This window comes from Salmo salar, chromosome 20 (assembly GCF_965601325.2).
Source record: "Salmo salar chromosome 20, fSalSal1, whole genome shotgun sequence".
Taxonomy (NCBI): Eukaryota; Metazoa; Chordata; class Actinopteri; order Salmoniformes; family Salmonidae; genus Salmo; species Salmo salar.
The window spans coordinates 36,097,632-36,117,894 of record NC_138310.1 but is presented as its reverse complement, the minus strand read 5'-3'; the positions used below and the strand labels follow the sequence as shown (position 1 = coordinate 36,117,894).

Genomic DNA, 20,263 nt, shown 5'->3' with positions numbered 1-20,263 from the left:
CAGAAAAAAAAAACTGTCACGCCTTGACCTACTCTACCATAGAAAATAACAGCTTTCTATGGTCAGGACGTGACATTTAGATCCCTAGTGTTCCTATTGGCAATAATATAACCACTTAGCCCTCACCCCATCTATAAGTTGTGACAATGGGCCTGCAGGGTCCAATAATAAAGGTAGCTACATGCTTAGTAATGGGCTTCTAAGACATTTGCTTATCTCTATCTTAACTGCTGGCTAAGGAGGAGCCATGGAGCAATGCCTTTTATCTGGTCAAGACTGCAGTGAACAAAGAGAGAGCGCACCATACCCCAGAGGGGATAAGGGGGGACTTAAAACTCATTTACATTCTGCAATTGATTCCGCACACCACCCTGTCTGTAATGTCAGTCATTCGCTTCCTTTAGAGGTTTAATTAAATCCCTGACTGAGTTCTGTTCGGATTTCTGATTTGAAGTCGGAATCAATAGAAGCAAAGTGTCCAAAGATTGGAGCTGTAAATCAATTTCAACAATGCTTCCAGAATCAGAATCACCTTTATTCGCCAAGTGCATTTACACAAGCACATTTACAATATTAACAAGGAGGTCCAATACACCACCTTATCAATTACTGAATTATATAATAATTAATAAGTGTTATGGATCTGACAGCTGAAAGGCAAATGCCTCATTACAGGGCATGGGCATTTAACATTTACACATACTTGGTGATATGGTGCTGCAGTGATAGTCAACATTTAGAGACAGAAAACAGACATAGTAGTTTACATGCATTATATAGAAACCCAGCTCTATGCCTACGAGGAGGGAGTCCTCTTCCTACTCTGCTCTACACACGCTGCTGCTGCTGGTAATGGTGGTGGGGTGTCAGAGGAGATCTTATCTCTCCAATGGTTAGCTACCTAGCTGCCATCCTCTTCCCTGCTCTTTTGCTCATTCCCCTTTAATCTTGCATTGTTGCAAGATCTCCCATAAGCCATGTCCTTTTCCCCTTTTTACACCTTCCTAATATTGACTTGTACCCTCTTTTGCCCTCAGAACAGCCTCAATTCATTGGGGCATGGATTCGACAAGGTGTCGAAAGCATTCCACAGGGATGCTGGAGCATGTTGACTCCAATGCTTCCCACAGTTGTGTGAAGTTGGCTGGATGTCCTTTGGGTGGTGGACCATTCTTGATACACACGGGAAACTGTTGACGGTGAAAAACCCAGCGCGTTGCAGTTCTTGACACACTCAAACCGGTGCACCTGGCACCTACTACCATACCCCAATAAAAGACACTAAATCTTTTGACTTGCCCATTCACCCTCTGAATGGCACACATACACAATCCATGTCTGAACTGATATGATTTGAATTCCTAAAAATCCTTCTTTAAACTGCCTCCTCCCCTTCATCTACACTGACTGAAGTGACATCAATAAGGGATCATAGCTTTCACCTGGATTCACCTGGTAAGTCTGTCATGGAAAGATGTTTTGTACACTCAGTGTATATAGTGTTATGTTGAAGTGTTTCATACAAATCACTAGGGCTAGGAATTGCCAGGGACCTCACAATACGATATTATCACGATACTTACTGTAGGTGCCAATACAATATGTATTGTGATTCTCACTATTCTATATGTAATGTGATTCGATATTGCGATTTGATGTTCTAAACATATTGCTCAACATATGTCTGCTGCAGAGAGACGAAAGCATGAGACTACTAGTTTTGATCATTCAGGGAAATGATGGTGCTGAAAACATGTTGGCTCACTATCTAAAAAGATGGAGAACAAGCTATAGCATGACAAATACAAGAGTTTTGGCGCAGGTACAGCCCACTACCGCAAGCTACAGTAGCATTTTTTTTATGTTATAAATCTTGGAGTCAAATATTGATTATAATAACGTCCAAAATATGTAACTATCGACCCCTCCATCACTGAAAATCATAGTTGGTGGTAATGCCAATAGCACAGTGTTGGGGAAATATCAAAACTACATACAATCCCCACAGTGACTGTATGTAAATACCCCAACCAGAAGCCATGGATTACAGGCAACATTGGCACTGAGATAAGAGGTAGAGCTGAGGCTTTCAAGGAGCGGAACTCTAACCCGGAAGCTTATAGGAAATCCTGCAATGCTCTCCGACAAACCATCAAACAGGCAAATGGTCAATACAGGACTAAGATCGAATCGTACTACATCGGCTCCGAAGCTCGTTGGATGTGGCAGGGCTTGCAAAATATTAGACTACAAGGGAAGCACAGCCACGAGCTGCCCAATGACACAAGCCTACCAGACGAGCTAAAGTACTTCTATGCTCACTTCAAGGCAAGTAACACTGAAGCATGCATGAGAGCATCAGCTGTTCCGGACGACTGTGTGATCACGCTCTCTGTAGCCAATGTGAGTAAGACCTTTAAACAAGTCAACATTCACAAGGCCGTAGGGCCAGATGGATTACCAGAATGTGAACTCCGAGCATGCGCTGACCAACTGGCAAGTGTCTTCACTGAAATGTTCAACCTCTCCCTGTCTGAGTCTGTAATACCAACATGTTTCAAGCAGACCACCATAGTCCCTGTGCCCAAGAACACTAAGGTAACCTGCCTAAATGACTATCAACCCGTAGCACTCACGTCTGTAGCCATGAAGTGCTTTGAAAGGCTGGTCATGGCCCACATCAACACCATTATCCCAGAAACCCTGGACCCACTCCAATTTGCATACCGCCCCAACAGATCCACAGATGATGCAATCTCTATTGCACTCCACACTGCCCTTTCCCACCTGGACAAAAGGAACACCTATGTGAGAAAGCTTTGCAATGACTACAGCTCAAGAGTTCAACACCATAGTGCCTTCAAAGCTCATCACTAAGCTGAGGACACTGGGACTAAACACCTCCCTCTGCAACTTGATCCTGGACTTCCTGACGGGCCGCCTCTAGGTGGTAAGGGTAGGTAACAACACATCCGCCATGCTGATCCTCAACACGGGGGCCCCTCACAGGTGTGTGCTCAGTCCCCTCCTGTACTCCCTGTTCACTCATGACTGCATGGCCAGGCATGACTCCAAAACCATCATTAAGTTTGCTGATGACACAACAGTTGTAGGCCTGATCACCGACAATGATGAGACAGCCTATAGGGAGGAGGTCAGAGACCTGGTCGTGTGGTGCCAGGACAGAAAAATGGAGATGATTGTGGACTGCAGGAAAAGGAGGACCAACCACACCCCCATTCTCATCGATGGGGCTGTGGTGGAGCAGGTTGAGAGCTTCAAGTTCCTTGGTGTCCACATCACCAACAAACTCTCATGGTCCAACCACACCAAGACAGTCGTGAAGAGGGCACGACAAAACCTGTTCCCCTTCAAGACACTGAAAAGATTTAGCATGGGTCCTCAGGTCCTCAGCTGCACCATCGAGAGCATCCTGACTGGTTGCATCACTGCCTGGTTTGGCGACTCCGGGATGCTGGCCTTCAAGGCAGAGTTGCAAAGAAAAAGCCATATCTCAGACTGGCCAATAAAAATAAAATATTAAGATGGGCAAAAGAACACAGACACTGGACAGAGGAACTCCGCCTAGAAGGCCAAAATCATTGAGTCGCTTCTTCACTGTTGACGTTGAAGATGGTGTTTTGCGGGTACTATTTAATGAAGCTGCCAGTTGAGGACTTGTGAGGTGTCTGTTTCTCAAACTAGGCACTCTAATGTACTTGTCCTCTTGCTCAGTTGTGCACCGGGACCTCCCACTTCTCTTTCTATTCTGGTTAGAGTAAGTTTGCGCTGTTCTGTGAAGGGAGTAGTATACAGCGTTGTACGAGATCTTCAGTTTATTTGCAATTTCTCGCATTGATTAGCCTTCATTTCTCTGAACAAGAATAGACTGATGTGTTTCAGAAGAAAGTTCTTTGTTTCTGGACATTTTGAGACTAATCGAACCCACAAATGCTGATGCTCCAGATACTCAACTAGTCTAAAGAAGGCCAGTTTTATTGCTTCTTTAATCAGGACAACAGTTTTCAGCTGTGCTAACATAATTGCAAAAGGGTTTTCTAATGACCAATTAGCCTTTTAAAATGATAAACTTGGATTAGCTAACACAATGTGCATTTGGAACACAGTAGTGATGGTTGCTGATAATGGGCCTCTGTATGCCTTTGTAGATGTTCCATTCATAATCAGCAGTTTCCAGCTACAATAGTCATTTACAAGATTAACAATGTCTACACTGTATTTCTGATCAATTTGATGTTATTTTAATGGACAAAAAATGAGTTTTTCTTTAAAAACAAGGACATTTCTAAGTGACCCCAAACTTTTGAATGGTAGTGTAGGCATTACCTCAATTACCTCGACTAACCGGTGCCCCCGCACATTGACTCTCTACTGGTACCCACTGTATATAGCCTCGCTGTTGTTATTTTACTGCTGCTGTTTAATTATTTGTTACTTTTGTTTCTTATTTTTTACTTATCTATTTTTTACTTAACACATATTTTTCTTAAAACTGTTGGTTAAGGCTTTGTAAAGTAAGCATGTCACTGTAAGTTATAATACACCTGTTGTGTTCAGCGCATGTGACAAATAACATTTGATTTGAATACAAACAATGTACATTGTTCCTGTGCCATGGAAATGCACATTTGAATCAATCTAAGTGTGCTTACTGCATTAAATAATGTGTAACGTATTGCACTCCGAAGCAGCCATCAGGGGCATTCTAATATCTCCAAGGCTGTAAGACCCCTTGAGTTGGATGTGAAAGGGGATTTTTATGTTTAATGGTTTGAACTTGTAAAAATTCTATATATTATATGGATAGAACTCCCAGGTGTGGTGTATATAGTTAATATAAGTTTCCTCTTATTAGGTTTAGCCTCGGGTACATTCAGTGGTGTTGTTGCCACGTGGGAGAAACAGCACAGACTTCACATCCTCAATCTATCTCTCCACAGACTGAAGTTATGTCACAAATGATCAGCTTCTGTTTGGCGAGAGGTCAAGTGAAATATTAGGAGAGGTCCAATACATCACTCTATCAATTACTGAATGATATATTAATAAGTCAATGTTATGGATCTGACAGCTGAAAGGCAAATTACAGCCTCATTACAGTGCATTGGCATTTCACATACTGTATTGAGTCTGTGTGTTGGAGACATACATTGGAATATCAGAAACTGTATATTGGAGTTTCTTGTAGGATTGTTTTAGCAATAATTCAGTGGCTAGTGTTTACTGCATAGGCCTAGTAATCCAGACCATTTGCTTTGGATATTGTTAAAATGCCTGATGAACCATACAGGAGATCATACACAGATTGAATGGAATATAAAGCCATAACTGCCATGTTACAGTTTGCTTCTTTGGTAAACCTTCTGGAATGTCTTAGACTGTCACTGCATTCTTAACACATAATGAAATAAAACCGCTGTTGTTGGGAACGGTTTGTTGAAATGGCTGTAATACATCTCAGGGCTATGATCAGATGAGGCTTATCCATCTTTGGTTTGTAAGTGCCCAGGATTTGTCTGGTAATTCTGTGACTAAACCAGTACTTTTAAAACATTGAGGCTGGCTTAGTAGTCTGTGATGTGGTATTAAATAAGATGTGCCAGAGTTGGTCTCAACTCAGGGTTTATAGGCCATTTCCCTGGATCCAACATCAGCCACCTTGTAAATAAATCAGGCCTGACGACAAGGCTTTCCTCTCTGGAGATTTAATTTACCTCACCACCACTGAGCCAATGCGGGCAATTTTCACATCAGGACAGTACAAGGCAGACCGTCTGAGAGAAAGTGGGCTGAATGGTAAAGAGATAGAGGGAGTGGGGGGAGAGCGAGATGGAGGGAGGGAAAGAAATAAGCCATTTGAAGTTACCGGTACATTTCCTTTTCTGATTGACAGACGAAATTAGTTAGAAATGGAGCTTTGTCATGCAGTCAGTTTGTAATTAGTTTCTGGTCCTTCAATGTAAATGTACCTGGGAAGGAACTGTGGTAATGCCTTTACTATTGTTGATAGAGTGATCAAACTCATTCAGTCTCCGGTCTAGACTCCAACCAACCATTCGGATTAACAAGGAACAGTTTTCTCTCCGGGTCAAGCCATCACCAGTCATTGAGTTTATAATCACGTCAGGAACAATGCCGATGACTCGCCATATTAGTCATCATTAATTGGCAGTCATTGCTATGTAACTGTGTGGCTTTAAATACCAATGTCTTCTTCCCAAATGGCACCCTACTACCTATATAGTGCACTACTTTTGACCAGAGCCCTATGTAGTGCACTAAATTGGGAATAGTGTGAAATTTGGAATGTATGCCAATTTCTACTTTTCACATCTGGAGACAAATCATGAATCCAAAGACACCACAAGGTAAAACATTGAAGTCATTGTTATACTGTAGTGACTACTATACAATCATATTACTCTTCCATAAACATGCGTTTTGTATTCAATATAAAGACTTGAGACCATGTTTATATCTAAGGAGCTTGTGATATGCTCCCTTTTTTAAAGCTGGATCAATTCAGCAACAAGACGATCCATACTGCTGAAAGATTGTTTTCTTTCCTCTGAATATGCAAAGCAAATGCAATGCGAATTCATCAGAATTTCCAGCACCAAAATCTATTTAGTGTGCGAAAGTCTAACAAGGCCAGATTGATTCGGCAGTATTGTGAGGATTAGGAGTGAAGACACTTCATGTTTGTAACATGAGACTGAAAATGTAACTGAATAGCAAGGATTGACTTTAATTAAAGGAACTTTCAGTGGAATTTTGATGTTTTCTTCTCCATTTTCCACCCCTTGGCTTTTGCCAGTCATTGATATGTCTCAACTTCGCCCAAAAATGATTAGCAGTTGACCAGAAATTGAGCTTTTCAATTAGTTTTCTACAGCTATGTTTCATGAATAAACATTAGGTAATTTATATGCGAAACTAATCATGGAAGTTATTAATGCATCCCTTTTGCACCGGAAAGTCTTCATCCTGCACCGCTTCCTCCCAACAAAGTTTTGTCAGTATCAGGCTTGGATGCCAAAATGTCTTTACATGTGTTAGTGAACGATAACATTGAATCTATTTGTGACATTGAAAATGAAGAAGCTTTAGCTTTAATTGATATTTGCCTTGAGGCATTCTTTTTCTCCTCTCACTTCAAGCCATGGAAGAGACAGCCGTGTTCATTTTCAGTTATAATTGTCTGATCCAATCAGGGTGTTGTCCCCTCCTTTTTTTTATGGTAAAATGAACCTCAAACCATTTTTGTTATTTAACATTATCAGGGACTCCCATTGAGACCAAGGACTCTTTGTCAAGGGAGCCCTGCATGAACACAATTTATCAAATGTAGAACATGCAATACTACAAGCAATTTAAGAAGCAAACACGTTACTCAACAATGCAGTCCTCCAATAAGAATTTAAACTTCCCTAGCCTAGAGGCATCAGAGCATCAAAGGTGCAGAGAGCTCTGCAGATCATTCTATACACAAGCACAAATTTGACCTAATTATGTGGTGATCGATAGGACCTCTATAGTTAACCCTCACTGTGATCTGGTCTGGTGACTCGTATGTGAACACTACCACTATAATAGACTGGTACCAGTCTCCTAGGCAGACTCACCAAGCTATGTGAACATTCTACCTCCCTCCCTAGGGATTCTGAAACATGCTAATTTGATGGAACTGTTGATACAGCCCTCTCTCTGTGAGGACTTGAGAGGTGAAAATGAGTGGGGGCTAACTAAGCATGGGTGGGTTATGCAGGCTTAAGAGAAGGATCACTTTAAGAGACAAGAAGTAGATGGTGCAACCGCAGACAGGCCTCTGGTGGAAGTATTTATATTCTTTATTCTCTGCCAGCCTTTCAGGGGATGTGTGCACAGAGGTAGTGTGTCAATAACTGACAGTCTGTCTCAGTCAATCAGCATACCCAGGGGCTCATAGCCTCTGGTGCATGGAGAGGACTCAACAGCACCCCCATAACTGACGGGGCTCCAGATCTATGAACTAAAATTACTTTGAGTCAAACTTTCACCGAGCAGATTTATGGGTTTGTTGAGTGTGGCACACACAGCTGTTACTCACCTTTTTAAACGAATAACAATACATCTAATGCTTTTCAAAGTCTTACAGTAAAGCTGTGTTTGAAAATAATTACACCAGCTCATTTACAGAAGTGTTACTGCGCTAATCGGACCATGCATATTTTAAGACGATCTGTAAAGGCGATCTATAAAGCACTTTGTGACAACTACTGATGTAAAAACGGCTTTATGCATGCAGTGGATCTGATCCTCCAGGACAGGCCATAAGACTGCTAGATACTGTTGGGCCCCTTGATACACCTTCATTTAAGTATAAGGACAGCATGACTACAGGACTACAGTATTTCTCTGCTGTTATTCTGTAGGATAATTCTGGGGGGGGGGTTGTACTTGCTTGTGCCTCTTCCTTCTCTCTACCCTCTGAAGTTCACACATGGGGCTCAGAGAACAGAACAGTGAGACTCCTTCCTCTCCTTCCTGTGCTCCTCTCGTCTCGTCCCCTCCCCTCTGACAGCCTTGCGGTCAGAATAGACTGGCAGTCCCGGCTTTCTAATGAGTAGGATTCCTGCCGAAGTCCAATAAAAGGTGCTCACCATGTAAAACCTACACTCACACAGCCTAACAGTATTCTTCCTTGCCCTCTCCCTGTCTCCACCCCTGTAAAAAATCCATGAGAAAGTCCCCAGTGTTTTCAGGGTGTGAGAATAAAAGTGTGCGGTTTAAAAGACTTTGGGTCTGGAGGCAGCTGTGAAATAGTAATGTATAACTGAGTAAAGGGAGACAGGCAGCCAGGAGAGTAGTGAATGAGTGGTGCTGCGGTGACAGTTGTATCTACAGATAGCCCACTTCTGCTGCTGTCCATTTGATTGTGGGACGCTTATTGCTGACAGGAGAGAGGCAAGCTGTCAAACACAAAAGGGTCTCACAGAGAAGCAGAAGGGCTAGTTTGATTCCTTTTTTTCTTTTTACATCAGTTGGCTGTTCAGTAAATGATCCATCTTGGCATAGCCCCGTCCATATTTATCACCCTGTACAGGCTCAGTCCGCTCACTGCACCCCACAGCATCGGAAAGAAAAGTGAACAGAACTTACTAAGGCAGACATTATGCAGTTGTGATTGTCATGCCATTGGTATGTGTCAGAGTTGGTTGATTTAAATCTTTATGATTGACAAGGTCCCCTGGCTCATGGCCATTGTTCCCCTCGTCCATGAGCACAGCATCTGTGCCACGACAGACACCGCAGACCTCCCCATATGCAGTTAACCACCATGGCATTAATCTGCACTACCTGCCTTAACGTCCATCCACCATCCAGGCAGCTCCTCACCCGGCACCAACTGGTTGAATCAACGTTTCAATGAAATGAGGTTGAACCAACATGGAATAGACACTGAATTGACGTCTGTGCCCAGTGGGTCTACTCTCTGCTCAGGGTGAAAGCATTTGCCTGCCGCCTGCCCTCCGCCCAATGACTGGAAGCCGATAGGAGGAGAGTGAGGACCCTTTAAGAGGCAGTGTAAAAATGTACAGGCCTAATGAGGAAATAAGTGACTTATTGGCGGCACACTCATTGCCTTCATTAAGCCACATATTAATGACCATCTATCATGAGAGCGAGAAGAAGTGAGACTCTGGGTGCTTTATGGAGCGTGCATTGTCACCTCGTTCCATTTATCTGTTACCTTTGACTGCGGTAAGTGTGTAGGCATTAAGAAGAGGACAAGGATCATAGTTAGCTGTTTGCAGTGGGAAATGGACGTGAACCCTCAAACCAAAAGCATATACAGGGTTCACCAGGCCTTTTGAGTCAAGGCTTCCTGTTAATTAAATTATACCAGATGAAGTACACTGCATGGAGAAGAAGAATTTGTCAGTGCTACATCATTATATCACACCCTGGCCATTAAGTGTCTGCATGGATTTATATTCCACATAATAGTTTTTAAAAACCATATTTAGACATATTTTTCTGCATTTTAAGTCCTAAGCAAGTCTCAAGTCTTAACCTTCGAGTCTTGAGTCAAGTCCCAAGTAATAATGGGCAAGTCTCAAGTAAAGTCCAAAGTTCCACAGCTCAGGTTGAGTTAAGTCACAAGTCCCTAATTTGGGGTTTCGAGTCCTCAAGTCAATGGTGTTTAATGCCAATTTTAATGCAATTTTTTATTTCCTGTTTTTATTACACTACTAGTACACTACATAATGAACTTGAGTGAAAGATCATGTTACAAAGTTTTTTTAAATTACTTGTCATGATGTTGGCCTGTTGGGGGAGGTTTATGAACCCCCCCCCCCCCCCCGTTTGTCTCTCTCTACTCCATAAGAGTTGACTCTTGAAAAGCCCTTTGTTAACATAGAGATTCTGGGAACATCAAAAGGTGGGAAACAGAACCATATTTCGGTAATCCAACCAGTTGAAAATATGTGTTGGTACTTATGTCAGATCAGTTGGCGTCTGAGACATGATTACTGATGATAGGACGACATAAACTGTATCTTGGAAAATCTACACATTCTAGTTATCAGATTCACATGGAATTGTTGTGCAATTTAAATGTTTAAATATGAAACTATTTGTGAAAAGATTAAATGTAATTTTAGCTTCTTAATGAGAGAACGGTTTGTCATAAGAATACCACTCTGCTCACTCAGAGGCCCCGCCCAAGTGAACAGACATGGGTTGTAAACTATGAAACGCGGCGTTCTTTCACCACCATATAAACCCGTTGATGAAAATTCAACTTCCTGTTCCAAGGACGTGAGGACGAAGGTCCTACATTAAAAGGGCTCAGATAGTAACTTAACGAAATTAGCATCGAATTTCAATGTGAAGGTGACGACCTACATGCCGTAAGGATGAATTTCGACTATACCAGCCAGAATATAGCATGAGCTTAAAGTATGGCAACTTGGTATGAACTTTGAACTCTTATTCTCTAAAGAAGTGATACCGCCTAGCCGTTGCGTTAGCGCAGCAACTGTGGACATGGGCTAGGAGAGGACAGACAGGGTATCTTTTCTACCACACAACGACGATACCAACAAGTAACCGTTTTACCACCAGACATTCTTCAAAGGACAACCCTGCCTTCCATCTACAACCAACCGATCGAAGTGCAGCTCTGAGTAAATATTTATTGCATTTTCTTTTTCCAAATGGGCGGTTATTTAGAATGCATAAGATTCTGTATTTACGATAGAGTAGCTGCCTACGGCCCGATAGAGACACAAAATATTTTTGTTACTCAGTCTTTCTTTGTGTAAGCAGCCGTAATATCTGTTCCGTCCGCTAGGGACCTTTTCCTTTATGACATAATTTGTAATCAATGTTTGATCCATTCTGTGTAGATGTAATTCTGTGTGATTATTTAGGTATTTAGTAAATAAATAATTAAACCAAATTTTGTATTGCTGATTCAACTTGTTAGCCAGGGTTCGTGAAGAATTTACAACTTTCAGATGAGACTAAATAAGGTGACGATTAAATATTGACTGCTACTGATGTAAAAGATTACTAGGTCTTTAAGAGTTTATTCGGAAGATAACAGCTCTATAAACATTATTTTGTGGTGCCCCGACTTGCTAGTTAATTACATTTACCTGATTAGCTTAATCAGGTAATATTAATTACAGAGAAATTATTTTATAGAATAGCATGTCATATCACTTAATCCGGCATAGCCAAAGACACAACATACTGTAGAAAGGCCATACAAATGGCACCAATGACAATAATTTTGGGCTCTTAGGTTTACAATGCATTGCATTTACAAAATATAAAATTAGCCAAGAGTTATCACCCATTTGTGAGCGATGGGGCTGCAGTATGATTCCCCCATGGCTGAACACACGCTCCACAGGAGCATTTGATGCAGGCACTGCCAAGACTCTCATTTCCACTCAGAATAGTGAAGGAAGAGTGTTTCTGTTCATAGCCCTGAACCAAAGGTTGTTCTGTCCTTTGCAAATGTCAAGGCAGTGGCTGAGATGCTGGAGTGCCATATACTTCTCTTTTGTTGTCTTTTGCAATATGCTGCAAACAGCCCTGACTCCTCTCCCAGAGAACAGTCCTCAGTGGTGGTTGGATCCACATGTTGCCCAGTCTCTCGCAGAATTACATCTATATAGACAGAACAAATATAGACAGAAACAAAAGGTTAATCTTGCTATTAGTAGTGTACTATTTAAATTAAAATGCTGTATAACTTAAATTAATTAGGCTAAGTATTAACTCTATTGGTAAACTTTTTATAATAAAAAGATACACACCTTTCATCATTTATCACCTCGTCCATCGCATCATCCACCAGAACATGATGTTGCAGCCACATCAGGGAAAATGATGGATCTAGCACAACTGCTTTAAGATAGATATGGCCTGAGAAGGGCGCAATCTCCAGATGGGGTGGCCATCTTGACATTGATGAAGATTCCAATGAATCTCCTCTTCAGTGATGCTTAGAGACTTCGGACCAGGCCAGTAAGGTAGCTTCCTTGAGGTTTCTGTGTCTCCAGATGATTGTGTAGGGAAAGAATGCAAGGAACCACTGCACTGATTGTGGCAACTTTCTCTCTTTGTGTAACGCCTGTCTGGAAGAGGGAACCAAGGTGCAGCAGAGGATGTGTTCATCATTAGAATTTTAATTAAAAAAAACAAGAGAACACTACAAAAATGAACAAGAACGACAGCAAACAGTCCTGCTAGGTATAAACTAAACAGAAACAATTACCCACAAAACCCAAAGGAAAAACATGCTCCTTATGTGTGACTCCCAATCAGCAGCAACGAGCTTCAGCTGTGCCTGATTGGGAGCCACACACATGGCCCAAAACAAAGAAATACCAAAACATAGAAAAAGGAACATAGAACGCCCACCCAATGTAACAAGCAGCAGAGGAAGGAGCAGCACAAGGAGAGGCACCAGGAGAAAAGCTATCTGGAGTCATGGACTTGGGAGGAAATCCTGGACGGGAAAGGACCATGGGCTCAAGCTGGGGATTATCGCCGCCCGCAGTGGGAGATCGAGGCGGCGAGAGCTGAGAGGCGCTGGTATGAGGAAAGGGAGCGCAACGGACACGGGAGGCAGCCCCACAATTTTTTTTGGGGGGGGCACACGGGGAGATTGGCGAAGTCAGGTGGTAGACCTAAGCCAACTCCCCGTGCTTACCGGAAGCAGCGTGGTACTGGTAAAACACCGTGTTATGCTGTGGAGCGCACGGTGTCCCCAGTGCGTGTTCAAAGCCCGGTGCGCTACATACCAGCCCCCCGCAAGTGCCATGCGAGTGCAGGCATAAGAAGGCCCACCCGGACCCTCCCCTTCAGAGTCAGGTTTTGCGGCCGGAGTCCGCACCTTTGGGGGGGGTACTGTAACGCCCTGGCCATAGAGAGGGGTTTTTTGTTCTTTATTTTGGTTAGGCCAGGGTGTTACATTGGGTGGGCGTTCTATGTTCCTTTTTCTATGTTTTGGTATTTCTTTGTTTTGGGCCATGTGTGTGGCTCCCAATCAGGCACAGCTGAAGCTCGTTGCTGCTGATTGAGAGTCACACATAAGGAGCATGTTTTTCCTTTGGGTTTTGTGGGTAATTGTTTCTGTTTTGAGTATTTTCCTAACAGGACTGTTTGCTGTCGTTTTTGTTCAGTTTGTAGTGTTCTCTTGTTTTTTTAATTAAAATTCTAATGATGAACACATCCTCTGCTGCACCTTGGTTCCCTCTTCCAGACAGCCGTTACACTTTGGGTAATACCTGTGTGTCACGTTCTGACCAGTGAAAAGGGTCATTTTTCCATAGTAGAATGGTCAGAGCGTGGCAGGGGGGTTGTTTTGTGTGTTTTGGGGTTTTTGGTTCTAGGGGAATTTGTTCTAGTTTTATATTTCTATGTTTCATTTTCCATGTTTGGCCGAGTATGGTTTCCAATCAGAGGCATGTGTCTTTTGTTGTCTCTGATTGGAAGCCATACTTAGGCAGCCTGTTTTCCTTTGGGTTTTGTGGGTGGTTATTTTCCGTTTAGTTGTTGTACCTGACGGAACTGTTGAGCGTTTGTTATTTTGTTGTTTGAAGTGCATTCATTAAAATCTAAGATGAGCACTATACACGCTGCGCCTTGGTCTCTTCAATACGATGCTTGTGACAGAACCACCCACCACAAGAAGACCAAGCAGCGTAGGAGGAAGAGCGGGACCGAGCACTATGGCTCAGAGTCATGGACCTGGGAGGACATTCTAGATAGGGCAGGACCCTGGACAAGGCCGGGGGAGTATCGGCGTCTGAAATGGGAGATAGAGGCAGGGAAGGCGGAACGGCAATACTGGGAGGAACGGCTGGAACGGCAAGAGGAGGCTGAGAGGCAGCCCCCCCAAAAAATTTTGGGGGGGGCATACGGGTAGTTTGGCTAGGTCAGGGGGAGCCCTGACCTAACTTCCCGGGCATACAGGAGAGAGCCGTGGAGCAAACCGGAGCCAAGAAAGGAGTCAAGCGCTGAGTTCGACGCGAGATTCCGGGAAATGGTACTGGCGGAGAGGGCACTGCGGAGCAGGCGTGCAGAGGGGCGAGAAATGCATTACGGGGTGATGCGCACTATCTCGCCCATCCGCACGCACAGTCCGGTGCGGTCGGTACGGGCTCTGCAGCGTTGCCAGGCGAGAGTTGGCCGGCAGCCATGAAGAAGTGCGCCGGCTCAACGCATCTGGCCGCCAGTGCGTCTCCTCAGCCCAGTTTATCCTGCGCCTGCTCTACGCACGGCAGCCCTCATTCCCCAGCACAGCCCAGTTCGCCCTGTGCCAGCGCTCCGCCCGTGCCGGGCTACAGTGACCATCCAGGCAGGACGGGGTGTGCCAGCCCTGAGCTCCAGACCTCCGGTGCGCCTCCACGGCCCAGTGTGCCTTGTGCCTGCTCTGCGCACCCAGTCTCCTGTGCGTCTCCCCAGTCTTGTGAGACTGGTTCCAGCTCCCCGTAGGAAGCCTCCAGTAATGATCAACGGTCCGAAGCCTCCAACGATAATCCATGGCATGAAGCCTCCAGTGATGATCCATGGCCCGGAGCCTGTAGGGTTAATCCATGACATGAAGCCTCCAGTGATGATCCATGGCCCGGAGCCTGTATGGATGATCCATGGCACGAAGCCTCCAGTGATGATCCATGGCCCGGAGCCTGTAGGGATGATCCATGGCACGAAGCCTCCAGTGATAACCCATGGTCCGGAGCCTCCAGTGATGATCCATGGCACAAAGCCTCCAGTGATGATACATGGCGCGGAACCAGTAGTGATGATCCATGGCATGGAGCCTGCAGTGAAGGTCCCCAGTCCGGAGCCTCCAGCGACGCCTCTCAGCCCGGGGCCTCCAGCGACGGTCTGCAGCCCAGAGTCTTCAGCGAAAGCCAACATCCAGCGACGTAGGTGATGTTGGCTTTCGCAACTGGTTGAGCCCTGGTACATACTTCCAAGTACGCTATTTTTTAGATGTTGGCCTAGCGGAGTTACACAGTAATAGCGTCACTGCTATTACCTTCACAACATACTATGGAACTCCGTTTTGGTTTTTGAGTGTCAAAAAAGATAGATGTCAAATAACACTATTTGACAATAACACTATTTGATGCATTAAATAAGCTTTTAATTTGACATGTCAAATAACACAGTTCTATTATAGAAGGTTGTGTGTTCTGAATTTGCACGTGCAAGCCAAATGCCACCACTACTATCAACAGCACTGTCAAAGCTGTACCAAAAAAGTCTGCAAACAAGAAAACACCGGCAACGAACCATGTGTTTACAATACCGCGTTGGTAATAAAGCATTATTCGTTCGACCACAACTTCTGGGGTAGCTAGCTAGCTTTAGCTTAGTACCTTTTTATTTATTTAAGCTTTATTTAACTACCTAGCTAGCACCAATACAACCAGCCTGAAAACAATGACCAGTAGAAACTGCAGTCATTTTCATTATTCTTAGCAATGATTTAGGAATCCTTGTGAGTAAGTATTAGCTAAGTAGCCACTTGTTGTTCACCTATTGAAATTGAACTTCAGTTCATGAAAAGAAATAGCTAGCCAGCTACTTAACCCTGTTTCCCAAAGCTAACGTTATAAGCAGCCAGCTAGCTTTATCTGGCTAGTGAGGCTCGACCGGAACGGGTAATGTGTTGTGAAGCTAGCCACAATAGGATTAGTCACAATAGTGGAATTTGAGGTTTGCCTTCAAAATAAAAGTACCTCTTTGAAAGGGATGCAGAAGGTTACAATTGGTGGAATCATGCCATATTTAGACTAGATCATGTTAAACAAGGTTGGAATGTGAAGCAATGAAATGGGGTATCAGTCTACTCGGTGACACCCACAAATCACAACTGTGAAGAGTTTATGCAAATATTAGCATTGTAGCTCTTATCACGGGACTGTGACTGTGTGAAATCACCTCCCCAGTCAGCCTATTGTGTGTATTGACATTCATATGGCACTGTACAGCTTTACCTAAGGCCTGGGGATCAATTAAATGGGGTATCAGTCTACACAATACCCAAGATATTTTTTCCAAAAAGTGACGAAAGCCCTTGTGTTCAACGATGAACAGGGGTATGTTGCAATCCACAATAAGATGTGACATTATGGAATTAGTGATAGCTTTTTACTGTGGATGGTTTGTGTTGTACAGTTGCACAGAGCATGTCTCTATGAATTGGGAGATGTGTGGCTGCTGAGGGTCACAGCTGATCGTCTTCCTCTTCTGGTATTCATCAAAGCTATAAAATACTTATACTATTTAGTCAATTGCTTTATATGACCATCACCATAATTGTTTGTTGAATTCATGAATGAACATAACGTTTAGGAAACTGATATAATTCAGTAGGTAATTGTCTGAATTTACAATCTTTTTTTATGTTGTAGTAGTAGGCCTACATAGGGATGTTAAACAAAGCAACAATATAAATGTGCTGTCCACTTTGGACACATGGTAAGGGGAGCCATTGCAAGCTATCTAGCTAACGATAGTAAGTTCCAGAACATTACCTCACGTCAGCTAGCTAGCTCACACAGCAATAATTCAATTCTTACCTCTCTTTATGGGACTTCATATGTCTGACAAAGTTTGAGGTTTTTGCAATTTCATCTGTAATTTTGGACCCACGTATTTTACAAACTGAAGCCATTTTTTTCCTCACCACCACATAGTCTTTGAAACCGAATGCAACGATTTTTGGGAACCGATCCAGATGATGCCATGATGATTACAGACTCAGTCAACGTCTCTTTCAATTGACGAACTAGCGTCAGAGATACTATATATAATGATGAGATGGTCTCCTCCCTTGACATTGGGAGTTGTTGTCCCGAAGGCGGGAAGGCGGGCGGTCTGCTTATCGTTCTGCATGTCGCTGTAGTCACGCGTGGACAGATTTTGACGGGTGTGGACCCTCTCACTTCGTCTCTTTTTCTCTGCTAACGTTGACAGATAGTTTGAGTGACATTGAGAAATGTCAGATTAGAGTCGAGTGTTTGCCCACTCCCACCCACTGGGTGCGCGTAGAGAGGTCTGTGGAGCTTGGTTGTCTAATATCAGAAGGTGATGGTAGAGGAGGTTAGAGAATGAGAGGAGTGTAATGTCCTTTCGGGATGGGGAAATCTAAACAAGTCTCCCGGGTCTTTCGAGTCATACAGCTCAAGTCCAAGTTAGGTCACAAGTCATAGATGCTAAATTCGAAGTTGAGTGGCAACATTTGAGTCCACATATCTGTAAAAGGGGGATTCTCTATACACTTGTCAATGGTGGATGAAAAGGATTATGATCGTTTTGCCATAACTCACCATTCCAAAAAATGACCTGCAAACTAAGCTGAGGAGTGAAGGTAGGCTTCGTTTGACACAACCACAGACCGAGTAGTTCATTCATACTAGAAAGAGTTTAACTGAGGAAGACTACCCTCTATGAGGACACAGCTTGCAGTATCCATAGACACAACATGTACTTACTTCTCAACTTGTTGTGTTAGGATAAAGCGATAAAAGGCTGTGGGGGGATATCGTAAGAGTGAATTTTGGGATCTTCCACTCATGTGCTGTATAATAATAGTTAATGATTTCGTCACATTGTGTTCTCTTTTCGGATGCTAGAAAAAAATGGCTGCCTGAAAAGGAGACAAGCAAAGGCATCAGTAACATAGAAATTAACAATCTGTCTGGAATCTATTTTACAGAGAATGTGTCATTATTGGCCCCCCTGCCTTTCAGGTTTAGAGTAAGGAATTAATTATACAGGTTGTATATCCCCTTCCCCCTCCAATCCACCTCCCGTAGCAGAAATAACATAATTTAATCTTCTTCTGCTTGAAACAATTTTCAATTTGTCACTCAATGATCTGGGAAGATTATGAGTTAGTCTCTTTTCTGCTTACCTGATTCTTTATTTCTCTGTCTGTCCTTCATACGTACATTGTCACTTGTTTTTTAAAGTCCTCTTCTAGGTCTGTTTAGGAAATCTATGGTCAAAATAATTATTTATTTATGCATTGCGAAAATACATGCTTGGATTCATTCATGTACTCAACAACATAACAATGTGAAAGAAGACTGAAAAATATGAACAGTAAAAAAAAAACAGCAGTGGAAGGAATGTTTTTTTTTCAAGCTTTTTGAACATGACAGAATGGAATAGAACAGAATAGTTACATACTTGTTTTGCTGAGAGTTTACTCTTATACTTCAATACATTCATTTCTTTGTCAAAACTAAGGCAACCTATACATTTGTATTTTTCCATTTATAAAATACCTATTTAGTGCTGAAGGCCTTTATGACTGCAGTCAATAATGACAGAATTGTCTTGCCAAACTGTGCGCGACAAATCGTGAGAATGTTGTCAAAAAGACCTTGCAAAATCTCCAAATGTCCAGGGTAATTTCTGAAAGTATGAACCCCAATCTGGCCTTATGTATTGAGTCCTGTACTCCAAAGTTTGGGTGTATGTTTACACTATAATCTGTTTTTTTGGTGAGTGCACCTTAGCCTTCATTGATTTGTCTGTTAGACATGACCACATTTGTGGGAGGTGGTGGTAGAAAGTGGGGCTGGGTGATTAGATTTCAGTGGATAAAATTGGATTTGATGGTGGGACATAATAGCTTTCATGGGCTTTTACAGTACAGCTCTGAATGGCTTAACCATATTGTCCTTGATGGGATTGAGGTTTAATTCTGGGATTTTCTCAGCGATGACGTCCTGTTCCTCCTTATTGTTCTTGGCCCAGGAGTAGAGGGCTGTCCTGAACTAGAGTCTTCACATGAAGATTCCAGAACTTAACCCAAAATGACACCCCATTCCCTTTATAGTCCATAGGACCCTGGTCAAGAGTACTGCACTATAAAGGGAATACTGTGAAGGGGATACAGTATGGTGCCATTTGGGAATGCATCCAAGATCTGTCTTGAACTAAAATCCCATCTAATATTGTGTAGCCTTGTTGTTAGATCAATGTTTCCCTCCCTCTCTATTAAATCAATGAGGAACTCTATGGTAGAATGACTGTCAAACCTGTGCCAGCTGCTTTCTGAACTGACTTGAAGGAATAACCTGATATGAATTGTGCTAAAGTAGGGACATATTGGGCATTTTGGCATCTTCACAAAGACATTCTTTGCACAAAGAGGAGGGTTTGCGGCGGAGATAAGATGCAGTCAGGCTCAACAGTCACAGTACGGGTAATCAGTCCTCTCCCAATGCCTCTGCTTGGTGGTCTATTCTGATTACATTCATCGACAAATTGCTCTGAAAAGACTGATTTTGGCTAGAGTGGAAGAGAATTGCTTAAATTGTTCTCCTTGTATTCTTCTTTTCTGACGATGTTAACTTGTGAAGAATGAGAAACATTGTCACTCCGCAGAGAATTACAGATTTTCAATATGAACATGGGGAGAATAGTGAATCCAAAGTATTGCCTCTGTATGTGAAAGATCAATTGTTCCTATAGTTAACAGTGACACTTTTTTTGCCTCTTTGAGAAACTATTTTTCCAGGCATCATTTAATTCTAGGACACATAATAGAAGAGTAGTTTGAATTACTTTCCTTTAGCTCAAAATGTTAGCAAAAAGCTTAACATATCTATCAGCGCTGGGTTTTGTTTTGAATATCAGTCATGGTCACCCAGAACACTGCATTGGTTGCTCTTTTTGAAGATTTAGGCTGCATATCAATAAAGCA

The 20,263-nt window shown here is 42.9% G+C and overlaps 1 protein-coding gene across 2 annotated transcripts in view; it reads left to right on the top strand.

Moving 5' to 3' along the window:
* The window catches only part of LOC106580525 (netrin receptor UNC5D), a 209,898-nt gene that overhangs the window by 101,711 nt on the left and 87,924 nt on the right, over positions 1-20,263 (top strand). The window lies entirely within an intron of this gene.